General features: G+C 37.2%; 1 long non-coding RNA gene across 1 annotated transcript in view; it reads right to left on the bottom strand.

Moving 5' to 3' along the window:
• Positions 1-1,366: 1,366 nt before the first annotated feature.
• Positions 1,367-9,393, bottom strand: part of LOC108532731 (uncharacterized) — a 47,651-nt gene continuing 39,624 nt past the window's right edge. The window contains exon 4 of the long non-coding RNA XR_001886530.1: positions 1,367-1,553. This is a non-coding gene — a long non-coding RNA (uncharacterized LOC108532731). The remainder of the gene's footprint in view (positions 1,554-9,393) is intronic.

Here is a 9,393-nt window from a genome sequence, read left to right as displayed (position 1 = left end):
AAAAAAAAAAAAAAAAAAAAAAAAATCCACGACTTTCCTCCAAAATCTTAACATAGGTTTCAGAAAGATGAGACTTGTGAATTCTTTGGTTTTAATTACCCCCAGCACACTAATATGTATAATCCCAGGGGTAAAATTACCACAATTTGAGAAGCATCACTTCCATTTCCCTGAAGATTATGCTTGGATCATACTAGGACACCTGAACACTTTGAATTTTGATTGATTGTGTAGATTTTTCATCAGTGCTTTCACTGAGTGATATTTCATTTTTATGCCATCAATTTACATTAAAGGAGTAACAAAAAATATATATAATTCACTACTAGAGCTATTTTTGGTATATTGTTGAGAGCATTGTACACAATTTCATATAATGTCCCCTTTATGCAGTTCAAAGAAATAAATGTCTGTCCTACCTCAGTCTAGAAAAAAAAAAAAAAAAAACTTCCCTTTTCCTAAGAGATTTTTTTTTTAAACTAATAACACTGTATCTTATAATTTGATCCCTGTGGTGGATATTCTGCCAAGATGGCCCCCAGTGATCCCAGCCTTCTGATAGTCACATTCTTGTTTAATTGATTTCCACAATGTACCGGAGATGGTCTCTGTGACCAAAAGAATACTACAGAAATGTTAGTATGCCATTTTCCAGACTAGATCATAAAAGGCAATATAGCTTCCTCTCTTTCTTAAATCACTCACTTTGGGTAAATCCAGCTGCCATGTTATACAGACACCCAGGCAGCCCTGTTCAGAAGCATGGTAAGGAATTGGTGTCTCCTACCAATAGCCAGCCCAGCAAGGAGCAAAGGTCAGTAGCCTTGGCCAACAGCCATGTGATGAGTTATCTTGGAAGTGGATCCTTCAACCCCAGTCAAGCCTACAGATAACTGCAGCCCTGTTAATATTTTAACTGCAACCTCATGAAAAATTCTGAGCCAGAACCACCCAGCTAAGCCACTCCTAGGTTCCTGATCCTAAGAGATAATGTTTGTTGTTTTAAGCAGCTAAGTTTTGAGGTAATTTGTTATATGGTAATAGATAATTTATCAATCATCTTTGCTCTTTTTTTTGGCTGTTATGGGTCCTAGATTCAAATATGAAACTCACCCCTAAAATCTACACAGGACTCCCATCATTTATTTTTTTACCCTAGCATTGTTTTTTTTTTTTTTTTGCTTTATTTCCTTTTTTTTATTTTAATTCCATTTTCTGTTTATTTAACTATACTACAATATGCCATAAGCCACCTCGAATAGTTTTGGGGAATGAGGCAAAGTAATTTTTATGACAAAATATAAACAGAGGAAGATAATAGAATAGAAGCAAAGAAATAAACATTGCATGTTATGCCTAAGTTTGAAGCTTTCTTCAACATGGAGGAAACCACAGTTTTATTTGAAACTTTTAAAAAAGATTTAAACATAAGTTCCAGATAGAAAAAAATAAAAATATTCAACAAAATTATAAGTGATTAGAAATGGAGATTATATTTTTATCTTCTAAGTAGTGATTCCCAATCACCAGTCCATAAATATATTTACACCAGTCTGCCAGAAAACAAGAAAAAGAACAATGCATTCAATTTTTTATTACATTAAATTTATTCAACTTAAATTTGACTCTTTGAGATTTACCTTCTTTCTAATTTTTATGTGTCTTCTTTTATAGTATGACTATAACGGTCAGTGGTGGTTGTCTGATGTTCTTAATCATACAATTTCCCCATTCCCTCTCCCCAGCATTTATGTGTTTTTGTTTGGTTTTGTCTTATTAAGTGTTCACTGTGCATGAAACTACTAAGTGCAGGAACCCCTGCTCCTAGAGAAGTACTGAAGGATGGTGGGGACGTGGCAGGATAATGTTTGAAGGGGAAGAAACACATCTTCAATATACCCTCTGTTTTCATAACACTAACTATAGGAGCAAAAGCTCAACACCTTGTGTCTCAGGTCTTCCCCTCCCTGATCTGGTTGAGTGTCATTATTCTAGAGCAGTCAAGTACCTATCTTTGGACCTTGGGTCATGTGGAGATACATTAGATCATCCAATCCTTTGGCACACAAAAATTATCTGTAGTCTGAAAGAGTATTGCCAGATAATATATACACTATGTTTGAAACATGTAGAGATGCTGGGTACAGTTAATCGAAAGTGGTCTAACTTCAGGGAGATTTTTATATATTGTGTCTTCTCCCAATTACTAAATACAAAAATATAATTACTAAAAGTAGGCATTTTCTTAAAATTTGTCATGCTTTTAAAAAGAGGCCTTTGAGATAGTGGGGAACAATTGGTGCTATATAAAAGCTTTTAAATTGATTATAGGAGCCTTAAAGAAGAAAATTGAAAATAAAGCATAACTAAATGGTTGAATATTTTTCCCCACAATACAAGCAAGCGCCTGGAAAGGTTTTCAGCGGTGATGAATTCACAATCTGACACATAACTCTTTAATTTTCTTTATAAGGTTAAGTGGTTCCTTGCTGTGATCTCCAAATGAAATTAAGTTGCCTCACTTTTAAAGGTGAAATTCTTTCTTTTTCAGATTCTCCAAATAATTTGTTCATTATTTCTAATATCCTATTTATGAGACAATAAAACCAATTTCCATAAACCACTCTAGAGAATTAGTAATTACTTCATATAGCAGAGCTCCAGTTTCCACAAGTAATGTAAGAAGATGGTCACAGTCTACAACTTCTCGGTGAGGAGCCAGTATATTCTTTATCTCCTGTGGTGTTTTGAATATTTAAACATGCCTGCAGTACTGTACTTTCCATTTCATTTTATCTCATCTGTGCTTTGCATTTCCCTGTGATAAACTATCTATTGTAAACTTACATCTTTCCCAATACTGAGTAACAGAAACACATGTTCAGAATGAATCTAACCAGTTTTTAATTACGGGAGGATGAGAGATACACCTGAAACTATTCTGCTACCTTTTAGCAGAGCAGATGGACCTAAAAAAAAAGAAGGCAAGGAGTTAACCTTTCTTGCTTCTCCAACAACTTTTCCCCATATTTTCCTCGCTTTTCAGGGATTGTTTTCTAATCTAGGTTTTCTTTCTCCTCAAATCTGGAGGATAAATAAAGCTCTGCAAAGTAAATGGCATGGGGAAAAAAGCTACATCTTAGAGATGGAAAGGAAAACAAAAACAAAAACACACCTAAACCCAATGCTTGAATGTATAAAACAGGAAAATGAGGCCTGAGTGGCCTATGTGTCTGGACTAAGGTCATACCACCACTTACAACAAACAGCCAGGATTAGAATTCAGGCTCCCCAGTGCCAGCCTAGAATTCAGTGGTATAATAAGAGCTCACTGTAGCCTCAAACTCCTGGGCTCAAGCAATCCTCCTGTCTCAGCCTCCCTAGTAGCTAGGACTATAGGCATGCACCACCAGACCTGGTTAATTTAAAAATATGTATTTTTTTGTAGCGACAGGGTCTCACTATGTTACCCGGGCTGGTCTCCAACTCTGGTCTCAAGAGATCTTCTCGCCTTGGCCTCCCAAAGCACGAAGATTACAGGCCTGAGTCACCATGCCCAACCAAGACAAAATATTCTAATAAGGCATTCCATTTCTAATTTGATGACTCTCAGAGGAAATTCTAAGAGGCCCTATGTCTAGAACGGAAGGAAGTCCTTCATCTGGAGTCTCTTCCATCACAGCAAATGCTGATTTCAAAAACAATTTAATTTTATATTTGCTTTGAAAAGTCTAGTAATGTTGTCATGGCAGGCCTACCCAGCCAACATTTTATTTAAGGCCACAAGTTTTCTAAAAGTAAAATAAAAATAAAAAATAAAAACATTTCCCATTTCACAGAATGCAAAAAGAAAGGGGAATGGGGAGGGAGAGAGAGAAAATGACACTATAACAGGTATATGACAATTGTCTTGGTCCATCCAGGCTGCTATAACAAAATACCTTAGACTTAGTAATTTATCAACAAAAACAATTTATTGATCACAGTTCTGGAGGTTGGGAAGTCTAAGATCAAGGTGCCAGCAGATTTGGTGTCTGGTGATGGCTTGTTCCTCATAAATGGTGCCTTTTATGTGTCCTCATGTGGTAGCAGGAGGAAACAAGCTCCCTGGGGCCTTTTATAATGGTACCAATCACATTCATGACAGTGAGGATTTTGCCCTCCTGACCTAATCACCTCCTAAAGGCCCCAACCTTAACACTCTTGCATTGGGGATTACGTTTCAACATATGAATCTGAGGGGAACACAAATATTCAGACCATAGGAACAGTGAAAGCCAGTGAACAAATTAAATATTTTCTGACCTTAATTTACTTACAGTTGTTTTAATTATCAAGACATAATATTATCTACCTCATTTTTACATTTTAAAAATCATTGCCAGCTGGCCACGGTGGCTCACGCCTATAATCCCAGCACTTTGGGAGGCCGAGGTGGGTGGATCACAAGGTCAGGAGATCGAGACCATCCTGGCTAAAACGGTGAAACCTCGTCTCTACTAAAAATACAAAAAATTAGCCACGCGTGGTGGCGGGCGCCCGTAGTCCCAGTTACTCTGGAGGCTGAGGCAGGAGAATGGCGTGAACCCGGGAGGTGGAGCTTGCAGTGAGCTGAGATTGCGCCACTGCACTCCAGCATAGCGACAGAGCGAGATACCGTCTCAAAAAACAAAATCATTGTCAGCAAAAGATGAATGAATTTTGAGCAGATGAAGTACAGGAATTCAGGACACAGTGATATTGAACAGAAGGTGTTTCAAATTGCACCCCATCCCATTTCATTACCTCAGAGTGTATTTAGTTTTTAAAATTATATTAATTACCATTACTGGACCTACTGTCTCTCAAATTTTATACAGGTTCTTTTACTTACTTAGCTGTGATGCATAGAATCTAATCTCCAAAATTATCATTATACACTATTGAATAATACCATCAAAATGATGGCACTCTCCCAACTTTTATTGAAATTTTGATTATGGCTTAAGTTTTTAAATGAATTATGAAGGGCGGTACTCCTCAAAAACCAACAGAGTATCATTTTAGTTAACAAAACATTACAACATCAACTTCATTACACTAGATGGCAGCAAACAATGAGAAGGGCCAAATATATAAAAGGAAACACATGAGTATCACATAAATATTGAAACACTGGAGGCAATAGTAATATCTGGGAAAGAGAAATAAAGCTTCATCTTGACTGACTCCTGAACATTTTTCAAGATTTGTCATTAATTATTTCTTTATCCAATAAACACTGATATATTATTAAACAAATGCATTGACAGATTAAGTAACAAATACATTGATAAATAAATGAAACATTGATAGATTATTAAACAAAGACTATAACGAAGTGCTAAGAGAGTATTTCCCCTGCTGATTTTATAATTCTCCAATAGCAAGTACAGACTTAATTTGTTGCTTTTGTACAGGCAAAAACTATATTTTTGTCTTTGAAGACTCCGTGTTTACCACACAACTTTGATACATAGCAGGTCCTCAGATTTTACACTCAGCTACTTACTAGTCTCCAATCATAATAATGCACTCTCATACCTCTGTAGTTTGCATACGTTATTTCTTACATGTGGTATGATGCCTAACCCTATACACACACACACACACACACATACACACACACAACCACAAACACACACACCATCCCTTTCAAGTTCTTTCTTTTTTGCCAAGCCTTCAGCGACCATCATAAGAATATCAGGGCTCCCATAACCTTCTGAAAATGCCTATATTAGTGATAGTTCCATGTTATATCATATTTGACTGCCTCCTCCAATAGACTTTCAGCAGTATGTCATATTTTGGTATAGCCACCACTCAGCAATTTTTCTTACAGAGTAACCTTTCTGGAAAATTTTGTTCAGTGATTTAGGTGTGTTGTAGAAAGTCAAGCTTCTGTGTTTGAGGTCTGATTATGACTCATAAATGTAGGTACCAATATCTTTGGGTGTGGTAGCGTCAATAAGACTTATGAAACTGGCCAATAAAGGCTGGGTACAGTGGCTTATGCCTGTTATCCCAGCACTTTAGAAGACCAAGGCAGGAGGATCACTTGAACCCAGCAGGTCAAGGCTGCAGTAGCTATAATCACACCAGTGCACTCCAGCCTGGGTGACAGAGCAAGAACCTGTCAAGAAAGAAAAGAAAGAAAAGAAAAGAAAAGAAAAGAAAAGAAAAGAAAAGAAAAGAAAAGAAAAGAAAACTTGTCAATAAGTCAGAAGCCCTTCCAAGATAGATCCAAAGTTCATGATAACTCATTGTTATGTAATACTAATACTACAGAGAAGTATAAAGTAGAGGAGAAACAAAGAAAAAAAAAAAAACAGAGAGAGAGAGTATAAGGAAGAGAATAGTGGGGAAAAGAAAAGTTAGAAGGAGAAGACAAAAAAAAAGAAAGCTAACAATTTTCCGGGCACTATGCTAAGTACTTTATCTTATTAAATTGTTATAACGACCTTATGGTAGATACTATAAAAAAACCCATTTTACAAAAGAGGCTCTTAAAGTTTCAGAAACTTACTCAAGGACACAGTCAGTAGGTGATGGGGTTTACAAAGATTCTATTGACCTTTATCTTTGTCTGAAAACTACTCTTCAACTAATTCCACATTCAGTCCACTTGTTAGATAAATAACGTGTAGGTTTTCTAAATACAGTCTTGTAACTTCTTGGTTTATCCATCACACAGCTTTAGGACAGGAGAATTCAAGTAAAACAGTATAGAATCACTACCGAGTACTTCTAACTTACCTTATATTAGAAATATTTGTCAAAGATGATGTGAATTAAGAAATTTGAGGCTGGGCACGGTGGCTCACGCCTGTAATCCCAGCACTTTGGGAGGCTGAGGCAGGTAGATCACTTGAGACCAGGAGTTCAAGACCTGCCTGGTCAACATGGTGAGACTCTTTCTCTACTAAAAATACAAAAAATTAGCCAGGCTTGGTGGCACATGCCTGTAATCCCAGCTACTGTGGGGTCTGAGGTGGGAGAATCGCTTGAGTCTGGGAAGTGGAGGTTGCAGTGAGCCGAGATCATGCCACTGCACTCCAGCCTGGGTGACAGAGCGAGACTCCGTCTCAAGAAAAAAAAAAAAAAGAAAGAAAGAAATGTGCGTGCCAATGATAGTTGATGAAATCAGATTGACAGACTATGTTTAATGCTTCCCATGATTTATGAGTGAGCAAAGCAAACCTCTAGAACAGCAGTTCCCAACCTTTTTGGCACCAGGGACAGGTTTTGTGGAAGACAATTTTACCACAGACTGGGGTAGGGGATGATTTTGGAGTGATTCAAGTGTATTACATTTATTGTGCACTTTATTTCTATTATTATTTCATTGTAATATATAATGAAATAATTATACAACTCACCATAATGTAGAATCAGTGGGAACCCTGAGCTTACCTTCCTATAACTAGACAGTCCCATCTAGGGGTAATGGGAGACAGTGACAGATCATCAGGCATTAGATTCTCATAAGGGCAGTGCAGCCTAGATCCCTTGCATGAAGAATTCACAGTAGGGTTTGTACTCATATGACAATCTAATGCCACCACTGAGCTGACAGAAGGCAGAGGTCAGGTGTTAATATGAGCAATAGGGAGTAGCTGTAAATACACATGAAGCTTTACTTGCTTACTCACCACTCGCCTCCTGCTATGTGGCCTGGTTCTTAACAGGCCACGGACTGGTACCAGAGGTTGAGGGCCCCTGCTCTGGAATATATACATAATTCTCTCTTTTATAGGATATTTATCATTTACTCCACTTTATTTTTCTTGATTTTTGTAGCTGACTTTGACATTTGTTTGCCTCCTCTCCCCACACCTCACTCCCAGAATCTGTATCCCTTTCCATCTTTTTGGCTTTTTGTCAACTATACAAAAAAAAGTGAAATCCAAAAGAATTAGACAATGCAGTGAGCAAATGAAAACTTAAGATACACAAATAATGACTATTCATGTCCTGTGAAATAACAGACAATAGGATATCTATGAAACCAAAGCAGGATGCTATAAGAACATTCAGAGGCAAAGCATGCTAGTTATCTATTGCTGCATGACAAATTACTTCAAAATCTAGCAGCTTACAACAAATATTATCTCACATAGTTTCTGCAAGTCAAGAATCTGGGAGCAACTTAGCTACATAGTTTGGAATCAGAGTCTCTCATAAAATTGCAGTCAAGCTGTCATCTGGGGCTGCAGTTTTCTAAAGATTCAGAGAACCCTCTTTAAGATGGTTCATTATATGGCTGCTGGTAAGATACCTCAGTTTATCTACACAGACCTCTCCATAAGATTCTGGTGGGTTCTCATGACATAGTTACTGGCTTCTTCTAGAGCAAGTAATCAAGAGAAAAAGCAATCAGAAAGCCACAATGTCCTTTATAACCTAGTATCCAAAGTCACACACCATCACTTGCTCTTTTTTAAAAATTCATTAGAAGCAAGTTACTAATCTAGCCCATATGCAAGAAGAGGGTTATCAGGCTACAGTTTTTTGATAGGAGCATCAGAAAATTTGTGGACATACTAAACCACCACACAAGACCAAAAAAAAAAAAGCTCTAGGAAATGATTATATATGTGATCAAAGCACGATTATCAAGATAAAAATTCAGTAGAAGTACTAACAGGTAAAGTTGAAAAAAAGTTGTCCAAAAGACAGAGATGATTAATATGAGAAAAATGGCTTAAAAAAATAGAGCTTTAATGCAGAAGTTCAACACCCAAATTATTGGAATTTCAAGAAGAAAGAACAAAGAATATAAAAGTGGGACATAATTGTATTAGTTTGTTCTTGCATTGCTATAAAGAAATACTCAAGGTTGGATAATTTATAAAATAAAGAGGTTTAATTGGCTTACCGTTCTTCAGGAAGTACAGGAAGCATGGAGGTGGCATCTGCTCAGCTTCAGGGGAGGCCTCAGGAAGCTTACAATCATAATCATGGCAGAAGGCAAAGGAGGAACAGATGTGTTACATGGCAAGAGCAGGAGCAAGAGAGAGAGTGGGTTGGGGGAGAGGCCACACACATTTAAACAACCAGATCTCATGAGGACTCACTTATTGCAAGGACAGCACCAAGCCATGAGAAATCCATGTCCCAAACACCTCCCATCAGGCTCCACCTCCAACACTGGAGATTTTCATTTCAATGTGAGATTCAGGTGAGACAAATACCTAAATTATATCAACAATTAAAAGATTTTCCCAGAATTAAAGGACATAAATCTCCAACTTCTTTTTTTTTTTTTTTTAATTATACTTTAAGTTCTAGGGTACATGTGCATAACGTGCAGGTTTGTTACATATGTATATCTGTGCCATGTTGGTGTGCTGCACCCATCAACTCGTCAGCACC

Source organism: Rhinopithecus bieti, unplaced genomic scaffold (genome assembly GCF_001698545.2).
Source record: "Rhinopithecus bieti isolate Rb0 unplaced genomic scaffold, ASM169854v2 scaffold_76, whole genome shotgun sequence".
Classification (NCBI taxonomy): Eukaryota; Metazoa; Chordata; class Mammalia; order Primates; family Cercopithecidae; genus Rhinopithecus; species Rhinopithecus bieti.
The sequence above is the reverse complement of the archived record's forward strand: the minus strand, read 5'-3'. Positions and strand labels throughout refer to the sequence as shown.